The following is a 27,686-nucleotide window of genomic DNA, read 5'->3' as shown; positions in this document are numbered from 1 at the left end:
AGCATGACAGTACTTTTCGCTAGGCGAAGCATCTGCTCGCCTAGCGAGCATGACAGCTCAGCAGTAGATTCTTGCTTCTTCCAGCCTGGCAATTTGCACGGTGAATAGCCCCCATCTGGCCCTGTTGGTAGTACCTCAAGTCTTTTCCTTGTGTTGACTGATCGTCTAAGTAGAACCCACAAAGTGTCCTAGATGATGTCTGAGCTTCTTGGAGCTAATTCTGATTGACATGATGCAATGTGATATGAAATGCTAAATGACCTAAAAAGTGAATGCATGAATGAGGAGGGCAAATTTTGGGGTGTTACAGCTTCCCCTATTCAATCAACTGGAGACCCGGAAAGAAGATGGCAGCGGCTTTCGTACTTTCGAGGTATCAAGGGATTGAATACCATAAAAGCCCAAAAATTTGCACTGAAGTGAAGTGAAGTAACAATGCCTGTCAGAATCGGCAAAGAGGTGGTCTTGAAAGAAGAATCCGTCTGGTACGGTGAAAGTCCGTCTGAATACCGACAAGGAATGTTAACTGGATACCAAAATAAATGGTAACACAGAAATAACGATGGCCTGAATTCCGCTCATCAGTCTGAATACCGGAAAGGACTTTGATCTGAACATCGGAAAACTGGCCTGAACGCCACTTCGGTCTGGATACCGGAAAACTGGCCTGAACGCCACTTCGGTCTGGATACCGGAACACTGGCCTGAATGCCACTTCGGTCTGGATACCGGAACACTGGCCTGAATGCCACTTCGGTCTGGATACCGAAAAATTGGCCTGAACGCCACTTCGGTCTGGATACCGGAAAACTGGCTTGAACGCCACTTCGGTCTGGATACCGGAACACTGGCCTGAATGCCACTTCGGTCTGGATACCGGAACACTGGCCTGAATGCCACTTCGGTCTGGATACCGGAAAACTGGCCCGAATGCCACTTCGGTCTGGATACCGGAAAACTAGCCTGGATGCCACTTCGATCTGAATATCGGAACACTGGCCTGAATGCCACTTCGATCTGAATATCGGAACACTGGCCTGAATGCCACTTCGATCTGAATATCGGAACACTGGCCTGAATGCCACTTCGATCTGAATATCGGAACACTGGCCTGAATGCCGCTTCGGTCTGGATACCGGAAAACTTCATGCCCGTCAGCATCGGCAGAAATAGGGAAGGATAATAGAGGCGGTGCATGGGCCAATGACACTTGTTGGGGATAACCAAGGTGAGTCATGAACAATCTTCAGTCTGAGTACTGGAAACAACTTCTAGCTTATCACTTGGGATACCGAGAATGTTTTATGCTTACATGCGTATGTTTGAATTTTTCAATGGCGTAATGCTCCATGAAAACGGAAATGCTACGCGATTTGGGAGAATGCAATGCAATATGATTCTACATGCAGGGATGCGAAATGTTGGGTAGAATGCCAAGCTGAGGCAAGGGGATCTGTTGGGGAAATGATCACCATCCTCTGGGCTCTAGCAAGGCTGCTGGAGATGCACAACGCAAAGAAATATGTGGGGAAATGACCCGCCACACGGTGTTCTAGCAATGATGAAATGCCGAGATTCTGACTGGGGAGAGAACGACACTGAAAACCCGCTGTTGGGGAAAACGATAGTGGTTCTGGCAACCGCGATCTACGAGAGATGACTCAGCAGGGGAAGCAAACACCGATACGGTACCGAGGTTCTGCTGCAAGGAAAGAAACCATGGATCTGGCATTGGGATTATCGATCTGGCCTCGAACTCTAAGGAGCAGCCACTTCTGCCAGGAAGATACAGTCTGGCACTGTCAACTCCGTTGGGGAGTGTATGTCCTGAAACAAACGCTTGGGGAAGTACAGTGGTGAGGACCTGTTGGGGATTGAAGAATCCAACACTCTGATCAGCTCTGCAGGGATAAGACACCGGATTCGTCTGTTGGTGACTTCACTGGGGAAGATATTCACGATCATCTGCAGGGAATTTTAAGGAAATGCCCCGAGGGTATCTGTTCTGAATAGACGATCCAAAGCACTTAAAATTTACAGCAATTTTAAATGTTTATTAAGCATGTACCTGTAAAGCCCTTATGTGTCATGATGCAATGTTTATCAAAAATTCGGACGCCATTTTTGCAAACAAAACAGTAAAATGAAAATGAAAACAGAGATATACTGAATAACATGATTTTATTGATTGGATGGCCTCTAAATAGGCATTTACATCAGGAAGCAATCCCTGGAAAGAGGTAATCGCACAAAAGATAAAAACAGAAATTAATCTAATGGCAATGTGAAATGGATTTCTATTGGGTTCCAATTCTGCCATGACTTGCCCGTCTTCAAGATCCTCCAGATGATCAGTCTTCTGAAAAGGTGATTGGACTGTTTCCTACCTTTCGAAAATTTCCCGTCATCGACATGAGATGAGATTCGGAACTAACTCAGAACGCAGTCATTCGCTTAATCCCTAACTTTTGCCTGGATCGCCCTTTTCGGGTTTTCAATCCACCGGGATACCCATTTTTGCCTAAGTTGCCTTTTCAGGTTTTCAACTTACCGGGTGTACGATCTTTTCATTTTTAATCCCTAATTTTTGCCCGAACCTTTTCATTTTCTTGGTTCGTCGGGATGCCCATTTTTTTGCCTGGACTATTCTTTTTATTGTCCAGCGGGTCTATTTTATGCGAAGTATTTTTTAACTACGTCTGAGTTCACAGGGGAAGTGAAGTTTTCGCCATCCATAGTTGCAAGCATTAAGGCCCCACCATCAAAAACCTTGGTGACAATATACGGTCCATCATAGTTAGGAGTCCACTTGCCCCTGTGATCTGTCTGAGGAGGAAGGATCCTTTTCAACACTAAATCTCCGACTTGGAAACAACGAGGACGCACTTTCTGATCAAAGGCTCTCTTCATACGACTCTGATACAACTGCCCATGACAAATGGCTGCCATTCGCTTCTCTTCGATAAGACTCAACTCATTGAACCTTGTCCGAATCCATTCGGCTTCGTCTAACTTGACATCCAACAGGACTCTTAGAGAAGGAATCTCCACTTCAACAGGTAGGACTGCTTCCATACCATACACCAGGGAGTAAGGGGTTGCCCCAATCGACGTACGTACTGAAGTACGGTACCCATGCAAGGCGAAGGGTAGCATCTCATGCCAATCTCTGTATGTAACGACCATCTTCTGCACAATCTTCTTTATGTTCTTATTTGCCGCCTCAACAGCGCCGTTCATCTTAGGGCGGTAAGGGGAAGAATTGTGATGCTGAATGTTGAAGTTCTGACACAACTCCTTCATCATTTTGTTGTTGAGATTAGAACCATTATCAGTAATGATTCTTTCGGGAATCCCATAGCGACAAATGATTTCTTTCTTGATGAAACGGGCAACCACATGTCTGGTGACATTCGCGAACGACGCTGCTTCGACCCACTTGGTGAAATAGTCGATGGCAACAAGGATGAAGCGATGCCCATTGGAAGCAGTCGGCTCAATTTTTCCAATCATGTCAATGCCCCACATAGCAAACGGCCACGGCGAAGTCATCACATTCAGAGGATTTGGAGGCACATGCACCTTATCAGCATAAATCTGGCATTTATGACACTTCCGAGCATATTTGAAGCAATCTGATTCCATGGTCATCCAATAATAACCCGCTCTCAACAATTTCTTAGCCATTGCATGTCCGCCGGTATGGGTACCGAAGGAACCTTCATGAACTTCCTGCATTAACATGTCCGCTTCGTGTCTGTCCACGCATCTGAGCAAAACCATGTCGAAGTTCCTCTTATACAGCACATCGTCTTTGTTCAAGAAGAAACTGCCTGCCAATCTTCTCAAAGTCTTTCTGTCGTTGTTGGATGCCCCTGCAGGGTACTCTTGATTCTTCAGAAAGCACTTGATATCGTGATACCAAGGCTTGTCATCGACTACCAGTTCAGCAGCAAACACATATGCGGCCCTGTCAAGGCGCATCACATCGATCCTGGGAGCATGGTTCCAACGAATTACCTTGATCATGGAGGATAGAGTAGCAAGTGCGTCTGCCATCTGGTTCTCATCACGAGGTATATGATACAATTTTACTGTTGTGAAGAAAGTCAACAGTCTTCTCGTGTAATCTCTGTAGGGGACCAGAGTGGGCTGGAGAGTATTCCAATCACCATTCACTTGATTGATCACCATAGCTGAATCTCCGAAGATGTCCATAGTCTTGATTCTCAGATCAATGGCTTGCTCAATACCCAAGATACAGGCCTCGTACTCAGCTTCATTATTTGTGCACTCAAAAGTCAAACGAGCGGTGAAAGGTATGTGGGCTCCTTTCGGAGTTGTAATGACAGCACCAATTCCACTTCCTCTGGCGTTGACAGCCCCATCAAACAACAGAGTCCACTTTTCGTTCGGATTAGGTCCCTCCTCAACAACTGGCTCTTCACAGTCTTTCATCTTGAGGAACATGATGTCTTCATCCGGAAAATAAAACTTTATCGGCTCATAATCATCAATCGGCTGCTGAGCAAGATAGTCTGACAGAATACTCCCTTTGATGGCTTTCTGGGATGTATACTGGATATCGTACTCTGTCAGTACCATTTGCCAACGAGCAACCCTTCCGGTGAGAGCTGGCTTCTCGAATATGTATTTCACTGGATCCATCTTAGAAATCAACAAGGTAGTATGATTCAACATATACTGCCTCAGTCGGCGAGCAGCCCAGGCCAAAGCACAGCAAGTTTTCTCAAGCTGCGAATATTTGATTTCACAGTCGGTAAACTTTTTGCTAAGGTAGTATATGGCATGCTCTTTTTGACCAGACTCGTCATGCTGTCCCAATACACACCCCATCGAGTTTTCAGTCACTGACATGTACATTATCAGAGGTCTCCCAGGAACTGGAGGTATAAGGATTGGAGGTTTTTGTAGATATTCTTTTATCTTCTCGAAAGCCCTTTGACAATCTTCATTCCACCTAATAGCCTGATCTTTCCTCAGCAATTTGAAAATTGGCTCACACGTGGTTGTTAGGTGAGAGATAAACCTTGCAATGTAGTTCAACCTCCCTAAGAAACTACGGACTTGCTTCTCTGTTCTTGGCTCAGGCATTTCCTGTATCGCTTTTACTTTGTCAGGATCCACCTCAATCCCTTTTCCGCTAACAATAAAACCCAGCAATTTTCCCGATCTCACCCCGAAAGTGCACTTGTTCGGATTAAGTCTCAGTTTGAATTTCCTTAACCGTTCAAACAATTTCTGCAGATTCACCAAATGTTCTTCTTCTGTCTGAGATTTGGCAATCATATCGTCCACATAAACCTCGATTTCATGATGAATCATATCATGGAACAGAGTCACCATATCTCGTTGATATGTTGCTCCGGCATTTTTCAGACCAAACAGCATCACCTTGTAGCAGAAGGTGCCCCATGGGGTTATGAAAGTTGTCTTTTCCATGTCCTCTGGTGCCATCTTGATTTGGTTATAGCCAGAAAAGCCATCCATGAAGGAGAATACCGAGAACTGAGCTGTATTATCCACCAAAACGTCGATGTGAGGTAATGGTGTCGCAACCTGAAAAATACAGTGCGCGAAAAAACAACCGGCGAAAGAAAATGACAGAAGAGTCGCCACCGTGCGTTATTTATCCCAAGGGAGGGAAAGGAAACGCTCGAAGTAAACCTGAAAAAGGAAAGGACAAGACGGGGTCTCGCAACCAAATCTTGGGTTCGGGAGTCGGTTATGCGAAGGGAGGGTATTAGCACCCCTACGCATCCGTAGTACTCTACGGGATCCACTTTTGTAGTTCTTGTCTAAAGGGTGTGGGTTTATCTTGTGCTGTTTGCCAAAAAACAAAAAAGGGTTAAATGAAAATGACTCGCGCGGATGTTGCATCCACTGCATACGTATCTCATCTGAATATGAGAATCAGAGTCTTCGTAGCTCGGCTGACCTATGGGTTGGGGGGATGTGTGCTCGCTAAGACATCGCGTCTTATGCCTACGTATCTCATCTGGAATGAGAATCAGAGCAAGCCGTAGTTCGGCTAACTACGGGGTTATGGATTGGGTTTTGGACGAACGACGTCACTACGCAATCTACCGGATGCTCGACCTTTGGAGACTTACTCGCCTGTAGTAGAAGGAGTAAACGTGTTGCTTTGGGTTTTAGGGTTTGGGATGCTCGAGGGCAAACAGGCAGTCCTTGACGAAGGAACCGCGCTACATGTGGGGATATGAATACAAAACACAAAACATGTATCTCAAAGTAAAATGCCACCAAGGGGCCCAAACATTGCCTCCTATCGAGGTCTTCCAGCTAAGAAAGCGATAAAGTACGAGAAAAGGAAAAAATTACCACACGGATAAAGATCCGAAGTTACAGCAATTAAAGGATTAGCAACCCTGAGATCTCTCCAGCTAGACCATCAAAGAAAATCAGTCGATACGATTAATCAGGATAAACCTCCGGATGGTATCCCTGCAAGAGTATGTGAGCCCTCGCGAAAACTCAACAGAAAGGTTAGACAAACAAGGTGAAATCCAGGGAAAACAATGTCATGGCAACGCAAAGACAGGTTAGAGAAACAAAATAGGGTAACCCAGAGTTGCCCCTAAATCAAAATGTAACCACATGAGTAATTCCATCAAAATTCACAAAAGGCTCACAAAAAAGGTATCAAATTCACCCATAATACCTCATACATTTAGAGCATTCAAATTAAAGGCATAAAGATGATGGATATAGGGCAAACCTGATTGGAGAGCTTGATTGAAATTGAGTTGCACCCGTGAGGTTTACAAGTTGAGTTCCCTTCAGGGTTTGGAGGCTGCTCTGAGTTCTCTGTCAGGTCTTCTCTCACTATCTTTTTCTTCAGGGTTTTGTTCCAAGCAAACCTCAGAGTGTTTTGTTTCTCCTCAAAATCCCCCTTTGTTCTGTCTTCTTTCTCTCACTATCTTTTTCCAGTGAATCTCCCAATGTAACTCCAAGTGTCTTTTCCTCTACTGAAACTTCAGTATTTATAGACTGATTTTCGTGGGTAGTGGGCTCAAATGAGGGAGACCCAAGTCCAAAATAATTTTTATATTTTATTTATTTATTTTATTTATTTATTTAATTAATTAATTTTTTTTTCTTTTTTCGTTTTTTTTTTCGTTTTTCTTTTTTTTTTTTTTCAGGAAAAATGAAGGGTAAATTTTGGGATATTACAAATGGGAAATCATCTTTAGGGCTAGCTCTGTTCAGATCCCGGTAGTCGACACACATCCGTACCTTTCCATCCTTCTTAGGTACTGGGACGATGTTTGCAACCCATGGCAGATAATTTGTGACTGCTAGAAACCCTGCATCCAACTGCTTTTGCACTTCTTCCTTTATCTTGACAGCCATCTCTGGTCTTGTTCTTCTGAACTTCTGCTTAACCGGAGGACAACCTTCTTTGAGAGGCAAGCGGTGTACCACGATGTTTGTGTCTAGCCCAGGCATGTCCTGATAAGACCAGGCGAAGATGTCAACGTATTCTTGCAGCAATTCAATCAACCCCTTCTTCACATTGTCTTCTAAAGCAGCCCCTATCTTGATTTCTCTCTTGGCGTCCTCGGTGCCGAGATTAATCACTTCAACAGACTCTTGATGCGGTTGAATGACCCTTTCCTCTTGTTTTAATAACCTGGTAAGTTCTTCAGGGAGTTCACAGTCTTCATCACCCTCTTCTTCAGCTTGAAAGATTGGATTTTAAAAGTCGAAACGAGCCATAGCAGAACCGTTATCAATAGGATCCGGTGATGTGCATCTGCATGAGTGATGGTATGTGCTTAGGAGTGTGAACAAGAAGTGAAAACTAAACAAAACATTGCCATTTTTTATTTTGAAAAACTGCAAAAATAGAAAGACAGGGAACGAAATATTTGAATGCAAAAATATGTCCTTTATTCATGATAAAAATGCAAGTGTCACATAGATGAGCCCTACAATGAGTCATTACGCCCTGGGCGGAACGTAAGACTTGGACATGCATGAATAAACAAAGAAAATTACTCCTTCAAAAAAGTGACTTGGACAATCTCCTCAGAAGACCAATTGTTGATGACTTCACCCGGGATCCTCGGACGCACCCAGTTGTCGATGTCACAATCACTATCCCCATCTTTATCGCTGACCGCAGAGACCTGGCCATACTGAATGATGCCAGCACTGGAGAAAGTAATCGGCCCCTGAAGTGTTGAAGTTATAGAAGTCAAAACTGGCTGATACCCAATCCCGAACTTATCTTCTTTCATTGGTAATTCCAACAGACGCCCCCAACCGGGAGCAACACCTGAATCCACCACGGCCCGTGCCTGCTTAAAGGATGAGATAGAGGCACCCGCTTTAACCTCTTCCACCGGAGCTGCATCCTTGACTTGAACTGACTCAAAGGCCTGACACAGAGTCTCATGAATTTCACCTTCTACTTCTACATACTTGAATGTAGACAGGTTACTGACCAGGATGTCCTCCTCACCACAGACGGTGATAATCCATCACGTAGAAGACAGTGTTGAAGGTTTGTGATCCAATCAGAATTGGCAATTCTACCTCTCCAAACACCGATCTCTTAGAACCATCGAAGGCTATCACAATAAGATCCGAAGGTTTCAAGACCAAACCCTCTACTTCTAACCTTGACAGGGCTCTCTTGGGTAGCACATTGAGAGAGGAGCCTGTATCCACCAGAACATGCGATAGCACGGTGTCTCTGCATTCCATCGAGATGTGCAGAGCCTTGTTATGATTGCGTCCGGCTGGTGTCAAGTCAGAATCGGTAAAACCCAACCCGTTGCTTGCATGCACATTGGCGACGATCCCTTCTAGTTGGTTTACCGAGATTTCTTGAGGTACATATGCAGCATTGAGAACCTTCAGAAGCGCCTCCCTGTGTGCCTCCGAACACAACAGGAGTGAGAGAATGGATATCTTGGACGGAGTCTGAATCAACTGATCGACTACCTTGTAGTCGCTTTTCTTTATGATTCTCAGAAGCTCGTCCACATCCTTTGCAAAAGTGGGCTCAGAACCATCCTGGGGTGCAGAGGTACCCTCATTCACGACTTGCTTGCCTTTGGTTTTCGCCACAGCATCAACATTATCAGCTTGGGTAACCGGTGGTGAGAACAATCTACCACTCCTGGTGAATCGGCCGATTCCACCGACATTATCCACTGCAGGACCGTCAAGTTCAGGCTTCTGACCCTCTTCTACTTTCAGTGGTCGTTCCACCCTATGATCGTGCGTATACACGCTCCCCCCATAATGCCATGGAATGGCCCTTTCACTGGTGAAAGGTAAAGGACCAGGAGTTGTGATGGTCATAGTAGATCGTCGCACTGGTGGCACGGGTTGCGCTTCTGGCACACTGATCTGATTAGTTGGGTAGAAAATAGTGATAGTAGCAATATCACAGTCGTACTCGGAAATCTCATTCATTGAAATGCAAGCATCCGAAACATCGGGATCAAGTTCAATTACATTAGGATCAACCACATTGGAAAAAATAAATACATCATCATGGATTACAGAATCAGTAGGAACAACATCTGCGAATTCATCAGTAGCATCTTCAAACCCTTCTTCCTCAACCCCTTCCACAAACTCTTGGACAGACAAATCTTCAACCTGGAGGATACCTTTGTCGAGCAAGGCCTGGATACCCTGCTGTAGCTTCAAACAACCTCCACTCTGAGTGGCACAATCCAAACAACCCTTCCCACAACCGGGGAAAACATCGGCCTTCAGCAGGCATCCTTTGATATCCAACAATGGAGTCTTCAACTTCAACACATCCTTAATGGACTTGGCTTTTCCCTCTATCATGTTAACGTTCGCACCACCATGCTGGGGCATGGGATTGTTAACGACATTCGGAGCCGTTGCAAGGTCGATGGCCTTTGAATCTATGAGGTCCTGAACTACGTGCTTAAAAGCTTTGCAGTTCTCAATATTGTGGCCAGGTGCCCCAGAGTGGAAGCTACACCTAGCATTGGCGTCGTAACCCACCGGAAGTCTACCAACAGGAGGAGCCAGAGTGCGCAGTTGCACAAGTTGTAGTTGTTGAAGACTAGAAAGCAGCTGAGCGTACGACATTGGAAGGGTGTCGAAACGCCGGTCCATCATCCTTTGCCTCTGTTGATAAGCGGGTCTGTTACCCGGTTGCTGCTGCTGTTGATATTGAGATGGTTGACGTTGTGGTTGTTGTTGTTGTAGTGGTGCTGCAGCTGGAATGGTCACAGCCGCAACATACGGTTGCTGATGATAATTCTGAAAGTTATTCCTCCGGTTATCCCTGTTCTGATAAGAAGATATGGCATTTGCATCCCCTTCTCTCCTCTTCTGTCCCTGAATGAACGGCTTCTTCCCCCCTGATGAGGATCCACCTCCACTCTGGCTCTTATAGGTCTTTAGGTAATTCTCCACCCTTTCTCCAATAGAGACCACATCAGCAAAGTTGGAAGCATTGCAACCTACCAGACGCTCCAAGTAAGGTCCGGGCAGAGTGTTCATGAACATGTTGGCCATTTCCTTTTCCAACATCGGAGGCTGAACACGGGAAGATGTCTCCCTCCAGCGTTGAGCGTACTCCCTGAAGCACTCGTTGCTTTTAAGAGACAGATTCTGAAGTTGAGTTCTGTCCGGAGCCATGTCTGCATTATACTGATACTGCTTCACGAAAGCCTCTGCCAAATCCCTCCAGCAACGGATGTGGGCTCTGTCCAGCCTCATATACCATTCCAAGGATGCCCCAGCCAGGCTGTCCTGGAAGAAGTACATAAGTAGCTTCTCGTCATCAGAGTATGCAACCATTTTACGGAAATAGGCTTGCACGTGATTTTGGGGCAAGAGCTGCCATTGTATTTGTCAAATATCGGGACCTTGAATTTCGGTGGCACTCTCACACCTGGGACCAGCCCCAAGTCATCAACATCTATTCCCAGAGGATTCTGTCCTTCCACTGCTTTCAACCTCTCTTCCAATCTTCTTAACATGGGGTCCATGCCAAAGTCTTCCTGAAGCAAGGGGAACTGATCATCCTGACCATCCTGAATGGGTTGGTGATCTCGGTTGACATGCGGGATCGGGATAGGCCCCGGTCCATTGGGACCATTAGCCTCTCCAGCTGGAGGATCAGCCAACGTCTTCGGTTGAGTAATAGGGGGATCCCTCTGCACCAACAATCTAAGCTCCTGCTGTCCTTGAGCCACCCCTTGAACCAAATCCATGAATTGATTCATGCGAATCTTCATCTCTGCGAGCTCTGCTTGTAGGCTCTCCATCGCTCTCTGTTGATTCCTTCGGGTACCGTATCGGTGAATGCCTGAGTCAGCTATCCTGCTAGTGGGACACCAAACAATATGAGAACACTGCAGCGGTACCTGTTATGCAAGATATGACAATGAATATGTAAATGCAATGACATGTTTATCAAATCCAAAAGGTATTCTACCCCCTTGATTCCAGTCTCATATCAGGCGAATAGTGCAAGAAGACTGAGTCATGGATAAACTTTTGAGATCAAGATGCAACAAAGGGAAACCAACATACAAATGAGTTCCAGGAAAGGGGCCTTAGCCAAAAGTGCATCAAAAGAGGATCCCCACAACAAGCCTGTGGATTATCACTACACAGCAACAAAACAAAAAGTAAAGGGAGGAACATAAACCAGGAATCAACCTCCTGTATACAACCCATAAGGACTGCTCCTCACTTCATCCAGTAATGCCACCGTGTCGGGATGATCTGGAGATTCTGTCAAATGCCGGATAAGCAGATTCCTCTTGTGAATGATCCCATCCAGTTCGTTGATGTGCTCTCTGTAGTAATTCCCATCATCTTCTCCGAATACCTCTTCAAGTCTGGATTTCTTCAAACCTGCCAACACTTTGAGTTCTTCAATCTGTCCTCGAGCCTCATTGAGTTGATCTGTGATGTAGCCATTAGTAGAACGGGCGCACAGAAGCTCATTATTCCTCACCTTCAGCAAAATCGTCATGTTCTCTATCTGACCAGTCAGTTCGGCTACTGTCTCCTCCTCCTTTGCCTTCCGAGAAGTTGAAAATGCATCCCATTGCTCCTGCCACCCAGCTAATTTACCATGAGCATCTACTAACTGCTGCTTGACTCGCCTCAACTCAGAACTGGATGATCTCAAGGCTTCGTCTGTCTTCCTGAAGAAGTCCGCCTCCACAGCAAATTTCCTCTCTGCTTCCTTTTGCACTCTGACGGCTTCCCCCTTCTGATATTCTGCCTCCTGGAATTGATGCATACAGTCTTGTAACTTCTCACTTAACTCTGAGTTCTTGGTTTGAAGTCCCTCCATGGCACTCTTCAACTTGTCGTACTCCTCTCGGCTCACCATTGTTGGCTGCTCAGGAGTAGGTGGATACAAAGGTTCTTCAATAGGGAACGGCAGACCAAACTCTTCGACTCTTCCTTGAAGCCACTCTTCATACGGAGGGTAAGTTCTACAATCTCCTTTTCCAAGAATGGTTCTTCCTCTCTTGATCACCTTGAGCCAGGCCTCAGCTGCCTTACGGGATACCGTCAAATCAGGCAAAGAATGGAAAAACAGAGATTCTTCCACATCCTTTTCCAAAGGCGGAGTTCTTAAAGCATATCCAAACTGTCTAACTGCTAGAGAAGGATTATAGTTGATTCCTCCTCTTCTTCCTACCAACGGAACATTTGGGAAGTTCCCACAACTATGAATAATATCTGCCCGAAGCAAGCTCCGGTCGGACCACCAAGAAATATCTTCAGCTCTCAACCCCATCAATCTCTTCGACCAACTCAACGAGTCCTTGACATCAACGAACACTCCTGATTTGGGTAGGTGAGAACTGAACCACTTATAAAACAAAGGCACACAACAATTCAACAATCCTCCTTTTCTATTCTTATTTCTGTGGTGCACTGAATGAAAGAAATCTCCTAGCAAGGTCGGCACTGGATTTCTCAACACGAAGAGGCGTATTGCGTCCATGTCCAAAAATTTGGCAACATTAGGGAACAAGACAATCCCATACACACAAAGAGCCAACACAGCATTGAAACCCCTCTGGTTACCGTCTTCCAGCTTCTTCTTTGCTTCTCCCAGTAAGAAACTCAGATGAAAACCACTAACTTCTCCCTTCTGACACATATTAGCCTTCCAGACTGATTCTTCCAAATATGTGGTTGAAGCAACCATACTGAGATCGGGTGGAAACTCAGAACTGTAGAACAATAACTGTGACCTGATAGGAACTCTGAGAAAACTGGCAATCTCCTCCAGAGTAGGGACCAAAATATAATCCGGGAAAGTGAAACATCTCAGTGGAGGGTCATAGAATTGTAGCAGTGTGAATAGAGCGTCATGTTGATCTTTGGAAAGAACCGTGACGAAACTTAGAATCAAACCGTTATCCTCTCGAAATCCTTCTAGAGAACCAGGATCCATTAACTTCATCAACTGTTGAATGGGCTCCAGACAGACCACCGGAAACTTGTAGGCGACTAGTCTCTTTCTGCCAATATCCATCTTAAGAGAACCAGAAAAACTCCGACTGGAATCAAGAAGAAGATGTAAACCCCCTTGAAATGGATAAACATGTGTTAAATGATATGAATGCAAATGATGTGATGATGTGAATGCAATGCAGTGGCATGTCAATCAGGATCGTTGTATCTGCTTGAACATCTGTCGGGTTACACTGTCTGAAGAGAAAACCACTGAGGAATATAATAAAAGATCAAAGCTCTGCTCCAGAAAACCGGGTTGGTTGGAGGTTAAGGTTTCCTGAATTTAGCCCGCCCCTCACTGGTAGGTTCTAAGAACATAAGTTCGTCAACTTCAGCCCTTCAGTCGCGAATAATACGTTTACCACTGAAGGTTTGGCATTATTACGGGATAAAAGACCTCCACTGACTCCCCTCAACAGGACATCCTAAAGCAAGTTCCCAGTCTCGGGGTCCTCGGATTGATCAGCGAGAATGCGCCCACCAGAGCTAACATAATCACGTCTCGGAGGAGAGGCCTCGACTGAGTTCTCGGGAAATGGTCACCAGAGTCGACGATTTCTAAAGGAACATCATGTCGTTACGGAACATCCGTAGGACATAATATATCCAAAAGAAACCTCGTCTGGGTGTGGTTCTTCACGAACGACTTAACGTAGCAACATGCCATGCAAGCCTCATGATTATCCACTCTAAAACCTGTGTGTACACTCAAGCCTGGGTAATGGGCTTATCTCTCGTAGAACATCCCATCCCAACAAACAAACAACAGCTCCAACAGATACAGCAGATGAATGCAAGCAAGTAAGTAAATAAATGTACAAAAGCATGAACACCCAATGAACAAGAAATCACAAAAGCTAGGAGGGACTCGCTTAGGGAAGATGGACCAGCAAGAGGTCAACTTCTTGGTCCCCAGCAGAGTCGCCAGCTGTCGCAACCTGAAAAATACAGTGTGCGAAAAAAACAACCGGCGAAAGAAAATGACAGAAGAGTCGCCACCGTGCGTTATTCATCCCAAAGGAGGGAAAGGAAACGCTCGAAGTAAACCTGAAAAAGGAAAGGACAAGACGGGGTCTCGCAACCAAATCTTGGGTTCGGGAGTCGGTTATGCGAAGGGAAGGTATTAGCACCCCTACGCATCCATAGTACTCTACGGGATCCACTTTTGCAATTCTTGTCTAAAGGGTGTGAGTTTACCTAATGGGTTTATTTACTAAAAAAGGGTTAAGAGAAATGACTCGCACGGATGTCGCATCCACTGCATACGTATCTCATCTGAATGTGAGAATCAGAGTCTTCGTAGCTCGGCTGACCTATGGGTTGGGGGGATGTGTGCTCGCTAAGACATCGTGTCTTATGCCTACGTATCTCATCTGAAATGAGAATCAGAGCAAGCCGTAGTTCGGCTAACTACGGGGTTATGGATTGGGTTTTGGACGAACAACGTTACTACGCAATCTACCGGATGCTCGACCTTTGGAGACTTACCCACCTGTAGTAGAAGGAGATAACATGTTGCTTTGGGTTTTAGGGTTTGTTCGCATTGTAGGAACGCGCATGCCAAAAGGAAGTCCTAGGCGAAGGAACAGTGCTACCTTGATTGGCGCGCAGACGGGAGACTATACGAAGCCTCGCGTCCTATGGGAAACGACCACACCATACAAAACATGTATCTTAAAGTAAAATGCCACCAAGGGGCTCAAACATTGCCTCCTATCAAGGTCTTCCAGCTAAGAAAGCGATAAAGTATGATAAAAGGAAAAGATTACCACACGGATAAAGATCCGAAGTTACAGCAATTAAAGGATTAGCAACCCTGAGATCTCTCCAGCTAGACCATCAAAGAAGATCAGTCAGTACGAGTAATCAGAATAAACCTCCGAATGGTATCCCTGCAAAAGTATGTGAGCCCTCACGAAAACTCAACAGAAAGATTAGACAAACAAGATGAAATCCAGGGAAAACAATGCCATGGCAACACAAAGACAGATTAGAACAAAACAAAACAAAAAGAGCGAATGTTGTCATATTCGCGACTGCATCGCTTAGCGAAAGCTTAGCGAAGCTTCGCCGCGTGCTCGCCCAGCGAAGCGGCTAGCGAGCGCCTGCGGGTTTTGGATTTCTCACTGATAACAGTACGATTTTAGGGATTCCAGACCCTATGGCATTCCTTTCGGAAACGAAATTATTAAACATTCAAGACACTATTCACATATTCATACGCGAACATAAACCCGTGTGCAAAACCTGATGTTACCTCATGCATTCATAGTATTCAAATTCAACGCATAGAGTAATAGGAACAAAGGCATACCTGATGAGAGAGGCCGATTGAACGGCGCGGCTGGATTTGCAAAGCTCTGTTAGGGTTTGCGTGAGGCGGAGGCAAAAGAGTGTGTGAATCGGAGTGAACTTCTCAGAGCTGCCTGAAGGTTGCTGCAGAGTAGTTCCTAGGTCTCCTTCTCTCAAGACCTTTCTTCGGTGAAACTCCAAGTGTTTTGTCCTCTACTACAACTCTTATATTTATAGACTGATTTCGTGGGTAGTGGGCTCAAATGAGGGAAACTCAAGCCCAAAATCTTTCTGATATTTTCTGAAACGCGCGCCCTTCGCCTAGCGAAGGACCTGCTCGCCTAGCGAGCATGACAGTACTTTTCGCTAGGCGAAGCATCTGCTCGCCTAGCGAGCATGACAGCTCAGCAGCAGATTCTTGCTTCTTCCAGCCTGGCGATTTGCACGGTGAATAGCCCCCATCTGGCCCTGTTGGTAGTACCTCAAGTCTTTTCCTTGTGTTGATCGATCGTCTAAGTAGAACCCACAAAGTGTCCTGGATGATGTCCGAGCTTCTTGGAGCTAATTCTGATTGACATGATGCAATGTGATATGAAATGCTAAATGACCTAAAAAGTGAATGCATGAATGAGGAGGGCAAATTTTGGGGTGTTACAATCATGTCTATAGAGCTTAGTTCATGCACTCCTCCTTGGGCTTCCTTCTTCTCAACTGTCGCTTGTTCGACTCCCCATGATTGATGGTTTTGAGCCATATCTTTGATGAGGGCACTAGCTTCAGGATAAGGTTTGTTCATTAGAGCACCGCCTGCGGCAGCGTCGATGGTCATCTTGGTGTTGTAATAAAGTCCATTATAGAAGGTTTGAATGATTAACCAATTTTCTAAACCATGATGTGGGCATGCTCGTAACAACTCTTTATATCTCTCCCAAGCTTCGAACAGTGATTCTCCTTGGTTTTGGTTAAATCTAGTTATATGGTTTCGAAGAAAGGCGGTTTTACTCGGGGGAAAATATCTAGCAAGAAAAACTCTTCTAAGGTTATCCCAAGTCGTAATGGAATTGGGTGGAAGGGAATCTAACCATGATAGGGCTTTATCTCTGAGGGAAAAAGGAAATAATCTTAAACGTATTGCCTCAGGAGAAGCTCCATTGGTTTTAAAAGTGTCTGCTAATTGAAGAAATATTTTTAAATGTTGGTTTGGGTTCTCAGTAGCGAGACATGAGAATTGTCTTTGTTGCACTAGTTGCAACAGGGATGGTTTAAGTTCAAAATTATTAGCTGGGATGGTTGGGTTTACTATACTAGAACTAGGTTCTTCATTAAATGGTTGAGCAAAGTCCTTAAGAGGTATTTGGTTTTGATCTTCGGCCATAGCTCTCTTAATTCTATGAAAGAATAAACGTGCGCGAGCGTAATGTTCAGGTTCCGCCAGAGGGTATACTAAGCTTAAACATCCGGTGCTACGAGTTCTTCGCATTGAACGGCGGGAAATAGCCTAAGTCTAAACGATATAACAACAGGGAAATGAAATTTGACGAAATTGGTCTCCGGCAACGGCGCCAAAAACTTGATGCGGTGTTTCGCAAGTATACGAACACGTCAAAGTAATATAAAAGATTGTCGAATCCACAGAGACCAAGTGTCAATCTATCGTTATCTATTGTTATGGTGTTTATCAAAGGCAATCAAAATAAGTGTTTTTGGAGTGTGCAATGAAAAGTAAAGTGTTGAATAAAGATTAATTAATAAAGACAGTGTCGAATGTAATTCACATAATCAATTGATAATCCAAGTACTTGCTAATAGAGCTACTTATGGGCAATGTTTTCTACTTTGAAAAGAACTAATTTAACAGGAACTGTCGCTTTCGCGTATTCAGAACCGAGTTGTACTCCCTAATCAAACCCTCTTATTGTCACTTATAAAAAGGCGCGCATTGCGTTAGAGTAGTAAACCTATTTTTAAGAAATATAGTATCTTGACTAAGTTGAAAAGTATTATAACCTGGATTTCTTAACCAAAAGAGGTTCTCACGAACCAGACTCTAAACTTATAAACGCGTCCGAAAATAGTTTTAAAATCTCTTTTCTTCTTAATGTTAAAATCTCCTAATGAACTAAACAAAGCGCTTTCGCTGTTTTTGAAATAGTTAAAAACAATTAAGTTTAGATAGACGTTGGACGGCTTTCGATCTTACCCAACGGAATTGAAGTGCGGGAAAACTTAAGTTGAAAGTTAAAATAACCCTTAAGTTCTTCTACGAACAATTGTATGGATTATCGGTTCAATTACGATCCTTACATTCTAACCTTATAAATTTAGTTAGACATGGTAAAGTAAAAGTGCATTAAAATAAATAAAAGTAGTGCGAGTGCGGAAAGTAAATAATTTAAAGCGAGTGCGAGGAAATAAATAAAAGTAAAGCGAGTGCGAGGAAATAAATAAAAGTAAAGTGAGTGCGAGGAAATAAATAATTTAAAGCGAGTGCGGGAAAATAAATAATTTAAAGCGAGTGCGAGGAAATAAATAATTTAAAGCGAGTGCGAGAAATAAATAAAGTAAAGTGAGTGCGGGAAAATAAATAAAGTAAAGCGAGTGCGGGAAAATAAATAAGATAAAGACAAGTAATAAAAACCTGCTCCAATCGGAGGGTTGAATAAATTGCAATGCGGAAATGAAAATGGCGGCAGGATTAACTTCCTTCCAAAGTGCTCCAAACTCGATTACAGACTCTATCACAGACTCGATTACACAATTGTCGTAACACTTCAATGCGAAGCGATTACCACTTTATAATACTGAATATATGCCTAAGTGAAACAAAGTTGCTATGAGTTTGCCTCTGCTCTAAGTTTGGATGATTGTAAAAGTGATTTCGAGTTTCTATTTATAAGCAAGTAAAAAGATGGAAATGACAAGGATGCCCTTCAACTTGAAAATGGGAGGGAAAAACTTTCCTCTTGTGGCACCCGCCACAAGCACAAAATGAGGCGCCTTAGTGGAAGTAGTGGGGAACATTGAAGTTGAGGGAAGTTGAGCTTAGACACGTCATGGCAGGGTCTATGGCGCCAGCCATGGAGTAGGCCACAAGTACAAAATGCTGAATTTTAGGGTTTTTAGCTCTTTTTCACTCCTTTTCTCGATCGGGGCTCCGATTAAAGTAAAAACCTGAAAACAAAGGAAAACATAGCAATAACACAACAAAATGATAATAAAACAACTAGAATGCATGTGGAATCAGAGTCGAAAATACGGTAAATTTCAGTGTTATCACCTACACCAGTAGTATTCTTAGCTGTTTTGGCTGACATCATTTCAACCGCAGATCTACCTTTTCTAGTCTTCATTCGCTTAGCCACACTAGGCTTTAAGTGGTGAAGTAAGCTATCATCTTGATCATCAGACCTATCATCCTCTAGGTCAATCACATTGTTTGCAGCATCATGCTTCTCAGACTGTGAAGCATTGGCAGTAGTAGATGCCACATATTTTTTACCAGACACAATTTTCCCTAAAGAGCACAAACCTTCAGCAGCCATATCCTTCTAAGATCTAGAGGAATCATCATCCTTCTCACTATGAGCTTCAACCTTAGGAGAGGGGTACATTCTAGACAGAGGAGTAGAGACTCCTTTCACAGAATATCCTTCATTCAGGATTCTAGTGACTAGGTTTCTAATGACACGATCAGTGTGGTGCATATCGTCCTTAGAGCTAGTGGCATGAGTAGAGCTAGAAGGGATACTAGAGTTGTTACCTTGAGTGGGGCATGCAGAAGCAGATGCATCCATGGGATGGTTTGAGTCAGGGGCTTCGCCTGGAATAACAGACAGAGGAATCACATCCAAAATTTCTTCATCAAGAAAGTCCATTGAAGGCGTTCTATCCTTGTGAGTAGGCTTAGTAGTTTTTGAACCAGATGGTGTTTGATGTTGTGACATCTTGTTGTTTTTGTGGAAAGATTTTAGTTGCCCTAGCAAAGGAGTTTGAGGAAGACGCATGGAGTTGGAAATGTTTGAGTAGAGGTTGCGTGTGAAAAGGTAATAGATGGTATTTCCAATACTAAGTGATGATTTACCATAAATGGGGTGCTTTATTTTAAGTAAGCAGACAATAATTTGATTACCTTTTCCACTCCAAATTAATTGCTATAAATTCTCATAAATACAAATCACTGATTTCCCTCTTAGAAATTCAAATTGATTTGCATCCAAGGCCTTTGTAAAAATATCAGCTAACTGCATCTCAGTAGCAACATGCTCCAGGGCCACAATTTTATCTTCTACTAGTTCTCTAATAAAATGGTGACGGATATCAATATGTTTTGTCCTGCTGTGCTGAATAGGATTCTTAGAAATATTTATAGCACTCAGGTTGTCACAGTATAATGTCATGACATCTTGCGTGACATTGTATTCAATCAGCATCTGTTTCATCCATACTAGTTGAGAACAACTACTTCCAGCTGCTATGTATTCAGCTTCAGCAATGGACAGAGACACACAATTTTGTTTCTTACTAAACCATGATATTAAGTTGTTCCCCAAGAAGAAGCATCCTTCTGATGTGCTTTTCCTATCATCAGCACTTCCAGCCCAATCAGCATCACAGTATCCAGTCAACATAGATCCAGATCCATGAGTGTACAGCATCCCATAGTCACTAGTGCCATTGACATATTTCAGGATCCTTTTCACTTGGTTTATGTGACTCACCTTTGGTTCAGCTTGATATCTAGCACAAACACCTACAGCAAAAGCAATGTCAGGTCTGCTTGCTATGAGATATAGCAGACTCCCTATCATGCTTCTGTAGAGACTTTGATCCACACTGACACCATTTTCATCTTTAGAGACTTTTAGATGAGTAGGAGCAGGTGTCCTTTTGTGACTTGCATTCTCCATGCCAAACTTCTTAACAATATTTTTGGCATATTTGCTTTGAGATAGAAAGATAGAATCTTCCATCTGCTTGACTTGTAGCCCAAGAAAATAGGTTAGTTCTCCAACAAGGCTCATTTCAAATTCAGACTGCATTTGTTCAACAAAATGTTCAACCATCTTATTTGACATCCCACCGAACATGATATCATCCACATATATCTGAGCCACCATGAGTTTTCCTCCTTCATTTTTTACAAATAGGGTCTTATCAATGCCTCCCTTCCTGTATCCATTATCAATGAGAAACACTATGAGTCTATAGCCCTAGGAGCTTGTTTCAACCCATAGAGAGATTTCCTCAACTTATACACATGCTTTGGAAGATTTGGGTCTGTAAACCATTTAGGTTGTTCAACATACACTTCCTCATTTAAGTAACCATTCAAGAAGGCACTTTTTACATCCATTTGGAACAGTTTAAACTTCAGAATACATGCCACTCCAAGCAGTAGTCTAATGGACTCCAGGCGAGCTACAGGAGCAAATGTTTCATCAAAGTCAACTCCTTCAACTTGAGTGTATCCTTGTGCTACCAATCTTGTTTTATTTTTAGTAATCACCCCTTGTTCATCAGATTTATTCTTGTAAACCCACTTTGTTCCAATAACATTTATTCCTTCAGGTCTTGGAACCAATTCCCATACTTCATTTCTCTTAAATTGGCTTAACTCTTCCTGCATGGCATTGATCCAGAATTAATCAGTTAAAGCTTCTTTGACATTCTTGGGCTCAATCTTGGACACAAAACAGCCATGTGAGATCACTTCCCTTGATCTAGTGGTGACCCCTTTATTTGGATCTCCTATTATGAGATCTTTCGGATGATCCTTCTGGATTCTGATAGAGGGTCCCTTATTAATTTTATCAACTTCAGGTTCAGCTTGAGTGGGTTCATTCTCATTACTTTTGTCTAGGAGATCAGTTGGGGCATCATTCAGAGATGTTTCAACATCTTCTGTGACATCAGTCTGTTGATCATCAACAACAACATTGATAGATTCCATCATTACTTTTGTTCTGGAATTAAAGACCCTAAATGCTCTGTTGTTTATGAGTAACCCAGAAATATTCCTTCATCACTCTTGGGGTCCATTTTCCTTCTTTGTTCACGATCAGTCAGGATGTAACATTTACTACCAAACACATGGAAGTATTTGACAGTAGGTCTTCTTCCTTTCCAGACTTCATATAAAGTAGTTGGAGTCCCTCTCTTCAAGGTTACTCTGTTGTGAACATAGCAGGTTGTGTTCATAGCTTCAGCCCAGAAATGGTAGGGCAACTTCTTTGCATGAATCATAGCTTTGGCAGATTCTTGGAGAGTTCTATTTTTCCTTTCTACCACACCATTTTGCTGAGGGGTAATGGGAGATGAGAACTCATGACTAATTCCTTCAGATGAACAGAATCCAGCAAATTTACTGTTCTTAAATTCTTTCCCATGATCACTTCTGATTCTGATAACCTGACTTTCTTTTTCTCTTTGAAGTCTTAGGCAAAGATCTTTGAATACTTCAAATACATCAGATTTTTCCCTTGTAAAATTTACCCAGGTGTATCTTGAGAAGTCATCCACCACCACATAAGCATACCTTTTCCCACCAAGACTTTCCACCTGCATAGGTCCCATCAAGTCCATGTGGAGAAGTTTCAGCACTCTGGATGTGGTGTCATGTTTGATCTTCTGATGTGACATCTTTGTCTGCTTTCCAATCTGACACTCCCCACAAACTCTTCCTTCATCAATCTTTAATTTTGGGATTCCTCTGACAGCTTCAACAGATATAATCCTCTTCATTCCTTTAAGATGCAGATGGCCCAGTTTTTGATGCCATAGTTTCACTTCTTCTTCTTTGGCTAGAGTACACATTGATGAGTAACCAGTTTCTTGAGAACTCCACATATAGCAGTTGTCCTTAGACCTGACTCCTTTCATGATCACTTCATTTTTTTATTAGTAATCAGACATTCAGTTTTTGTGAAGTTCACATTTAAACCTTGGTCACACAATTGACTGATGCAAATTAAGTTTACAGTCAGTCCTTTAACAAGTAGCACATCATCAAGGTTAGGGAATCCAGGGTAGTTTAGTTTTCTAATCCCCTTGATTTCACCCTTTGCTCCATCACCAAATGTCACATAGTTGGTGGCATGAGAATGAAGGTCAATTAGCAGGTTTTTGCTTCCAGTCATGTGCCTGGAGCATCCACTGTCAAAATACCAGTCTTCTTTGGCTGAAACTCTGAAGGAAGTGTGAGCTATCAAGTTAGTAGCACCAGTCCTAGGAACCCACTGTTTTTTGTTGACAGGGATGTGGTGTTTGGGTCTAGGTTGGTGATGAGTAGGACTAGGATAGCCATACAACTTAAAGCAGAAAGGTTTTATGTGGCCAAATTTTCCACAGTAATGACATATCCATCTTTGGTGTTTTCCTTTATCTTGTCTTTCCTTGTGATGTTGTGACACCTGATATGACATCTTTGGTTTGCTACTAGTGTGACTACACTCAGGAGTGGATTCATTGAACCCAAGGCCAGACTTGTCTCCTACCATTTTTCCAGTCTGGAGGATCTTGTCTAAGGTGTCAGATCCACTCTTTAGCATTCTGACATACTTTGTCATCTCATCCAATTTGGAGTTCAAGAACACGGATTCGATCTTCAACTTAGAAATGGTTTCCAAGTGTTCTTTCTTCTCATCCTCTAGTTGGGTTATCAATTTATTCTGATTCTCCACTTGTTGACACACTTCTTCACTTCTGTAACACAACTTTCTGTAGGTAGTGGCTAACTCATCAAAGGTTACTTCATCATCACTTGAGTCTTCATCAGAACCCCATGTTCCAGTCAAGGCAGTCACAAGATTGGCAGACTCTCCTTCTATTTCACTTTCATCAGACCAAGTAGCAGCAAGACTCTTCTTCTGTTTCTTGAGGTAGGTCCCACATTCAGCTCTAATGTGTCCATACCCATCACATTCATGGCACTGAACTCCTTTGCCTTGTTTGGTTTTTCTTCAGATTTTGTTCTTCTTCCAGCATCATTGGACCTACTGATGTCAAATGAGTTGTTCTTGACATTAGACTTTGACCTTACATCCATCCTTTTCAGGAGTTTGTTGAACTGTCTCCCTAGCAGTGCTACATCATTTGCCAGATCTTCATCAGTATCCTGACCACTTTCTTCCTCTTTCTCTTCAGTGTTTGACATGAAGGTTATGCTTTTGGCTTTCTTTTCAGATCCATCACTCATCCCCAACTCAAATGTTTGGAGGGATCCAATTAGCTCATCCACTCTCATATTGCAGATGCCTTGAGATTCTTCTATGGATGTCACTTTCATGGAAAATCTCTTGGGAAGTGACTTGAGAATTTTCCTCACTAGTTTTTCATCTGACATCTTCTCACCCAGGGCTCCTGAGGCATTAGCAATTTCAAGGATATTCATATGGAAGTCATGAATACTTTCATCTTCTTTCATCCTCAAATTCTCAAACTTGGTAGTAAGCAGCTGCAATCTAGACATCTTCACTCTAGAGGTGCCTTCATGAGTGGTTATGAGAACATTCCAAGCATCTTTAGCCACCTCACAGTTGTTCACCAGTCCGAAGATGTTCTTATCAACCCCATTGAACATAGCATTCAATGATTTAGAGTTTCCAAGAGCCAGTTCATCCTCATCCTTGGTCCATTCTTCCTCAGCCTTCTTATCAGTTGTAACTTCTCCTTCCTTAGTAATAACGGGATCCATCCAGAGATTTCAGGAAGGCTACTATTCGAGGTTTCCAGTAGTCATAGTTAGATCCATCCAGAATTGGTGGTCTGTGAACAGATCCTCCATCTCTATCCATAGTACCAGAAAGTAACGTCCCAAGATCTCACCCAGAACCAGAGCAGGATGCCTGCTCTGATACCAATTGAAATTCTGGTATCAAATATGAGATGTCGAAGGTAATGTCACGACACTAATATCTGAACAATATAAACAGGATAAAAGATAAAGAAAAAATAGTACAAGTGACACAAGTAATTGTTAACCCAGTTCGGTGCAAACTCACCTACGTCTGGGGGCTACCAAGCCAAGAAGGAAATCCACTAAACAGAATTAGTTCAAAGACTCTCAGTAAACAACTTCAAGTTACAATCTTTTCACCTAATCTCTACCCGTGTGACTTCTATCTAAGAACTCTTAGATAAGAGATCCTACTCACTCCCCCTCAATCACAGCAGTGATGTAAAAACAAATATTACAATGAAAGAATACACTATTCAAGAACACATATTTGATCTTGCTTAAAAGCTTCAACCAAGTAAACACACAATAATGCTTCAAAGCTTAGAGTGGACAAATCACAACACAAAAGTCAGTCCAATTCAATCATCAATAGGATGAACGAATGGCTCACAATACACACGCTCACACAAGACTAAAACCCTTATTCTCTCTCACGATTTCGTTCGTTCTCTTGTGTGTCTAAAACCAGGTTTTCCATGCCCTTTAAATAGAAGCTTTTGAATGGGCTTGGACATCATAAAACCCTAAAACTATTTTCCTTTCGTATCTTCTTATTCACGACAGCTGATCATATCTTTTTGGAAAATAAATCAATCTGATTTTATTTCAGAATAGCGCGTTCAATCTCCACATCAATCACACACAGATTTGCATGAAAAGCGCAATCATAAAATACATAACATTCAGACTGAATGTTATGCATACACATGTCTTAACATCGGGTCTGACATCTCAGCTAAATCCTACACAACCATATTTAAACACACTGCAGGAAAATGATATCTCATGTCAAGACAACACTTGTGACAACTTGTGATAACTCTAGGTTTTACCAAAATTGATGTCAACACATAGAACCAACAGATTTCTAAGGCAGAAAGAAGCAAAAGCAAACTCTTAGAGATTGATGATGCCTTAATGGCTAAAGAGTTGGAATCCGGTATGGAGTTTGTCGAACAGGCTCGAAAACTTGAGTCTGACCTCAAACTTCTCCAATCGAAGAGATCTTTATGTGAGAAACGTCTGGAGCTTCTTAAAGGAAATTACCTTCAGATCAAGGCCAACCTTCTTTTCTAAATTTTTAGTCTCCTTTCCATTTTGTTTATTTTTTGATGTAATGAGACAAATTTTAATTGTAATGAATATTAGCCATTTGGGCCTTCGAATCAAATGTAAACCATTTTGGCATATTTACCATATTGGCTCTGATTAACTTATATATAACTATGCATCTCTTATTTTTATTTCTTGGAGTACTGGTCTATACTTTTTTAAATATTTCTCATTTACTCTCAAAGTCCTCTTGTCTTCATTAAGCTCTTCAATTTCATAGGCACCATTAGAAAATACTTGCAAATTCTAAAAAGGGCCTTCCCATTTTGGAGACCACTTCCCTAAGGTCTTATCCTTTCGATCCATTGGAAGGATCACTTTTCAGACCAAGTCTTCAGACAAAAAACTTTTGACTTTCACCTTCTTGTTATAAGAGTTTTGTACTCTCTTCTTCTACCGTTTTAATAATTCCAAGGCATTTAACCTTTCTTCATCTAAATCAACTAATTCGTCCAGCATCATGCTCCAATATGACTCTGTTGGAATTTCATGATGCCTTTGAATCCTTATGGATTGTAGGTGAATCTCTACTGGTAAAACAGCATCATGGCCAAAAGTTAGTCGAAAAGGGGTCGACTTAGTGGCTTCTTTGGGAGAGGTACGACATGCCCACAAAATCTGATCTAGAGTTTTCTGCCAATTTCTAGGCTTCTTCCCCAAATGTTTTTTTAATCAAACCTGTAACACCCCAAAATTTGTCCTCCTCATTCATGCATTCATTTAGCATTTCATATTGCATTTCATCATGTCAATCAGAATTAGATCAAAGAAACTTTAAAAAAAAATGAAAAAAAAACGAATAAAAAAACGAAAAAAAAAACGAAAAAAAAAACGAAAAAAATAAATAAATAAATAAATAAATAAAAATAATAATAAAAAAATAAATAAAATATAATAGAAAAACTTGGACTTGGACCTCTCTCATTTGAGCCCACAAAGCCATGAAAATCAGGTTATAAAATAGGGAGATCAGACAGAAAAAGGAAGAGAAGCAAAATACTCTGAGGTTTCCTTGGAACAAAACCCTGGACAAAACCTGAAGAGAAACCTGACAGAGAACTCAGAGCAACCCCCAGGCAGCTCTGAAAAATTCAATCTGACTCACACACTTTCATCTCACGCAAACCCTAACATTTCAACCGGTCTCTCCCATCAGGTTTGCCTCATTCCCATAATTTTATGCTCTTAATTTGGATCATCTGAATGTATGAGGTATGATGGATGAATTTCATTATGTTTTTGCCCACGGGTTTAATTATGCATGAATGGGTGAAACCTATGCCTTGAATGTTTAATCACATGATTTTTGAAATGTATGCCACAGGGTTTGAGGTTTCTGAAACGATACTGTTATCCATGAAAAAAATGCTTATCGTGTTTCACTAACCCTTTTGTTGAGTTTTTGTGAGGACTCACAGACTCTTGCAGAGATGGTTTGCATGGTTTTCCCACTTTATTTGTGGGATACCCCCTGGAGGTTCATTCCGATTACCTGTACTGACTCACATTTCTTTGATCGCATTAGCTTGGGAGATCCCTGGGTTTCTTACTCCTTTAATTGCTGTTACTTCGGATCTTTATCCGTGTGGTACTTTTACCTCTTTTCCGCATTTTATCGCTTTCTTAGCTGGAAGACCTCGATAGGAGGCATTTGTTTTCTTTTGTTTATTTACTTCTGAGCCCCTTGTTGGCACGTTTACTTTATACATGTTTGTTTTGTATGTGTTCGTATCCCCACAGGTAGCGCGGTTCCTTCGTCAAGGACTGCCTTTTTGCCCTTGAGCAT

General features: G+C 42.5%; 1 non-coding gene across 1 annotated transcript; it reads left to right on the top strand.

Moving 5' to 3' along the window:
* The first annotated feature begins 16,715 nt into the window (after positions 1–16,715).
* LOC127077447 (small nucleolar RNA R71) lies at positions 16,716–16,822 on the top strand. Its single transcript, XR_007787258.1, has one exon. It is a non-coding gene; the product is annotated as a small nucleolar RNA R71 (small nucleolar RNA).
* Positions 16,823–27,686: the final 10,864 nt, after the last annotated feature.

Source organism: Lathyrus oleraceus, chromosome 4 (genome assembly GCF_024323335.1).
Source record: "Lathyrus oleraceus cultivar Zhongwan6 chromosome 4, CAAS_Psat_ZW6_1.0, whole genome shotgun sequence".
NCBI classification, from domain to species: Eukaryota; Viridiplantae; Streptophyta; class Magnoliopsida; order Fabales; family Fabaceae; genus Lathyrus; species Lathyrus oleraceus.
This window is presented reverse-complemented; position numbering and strand designations above follow the sequence as displayed.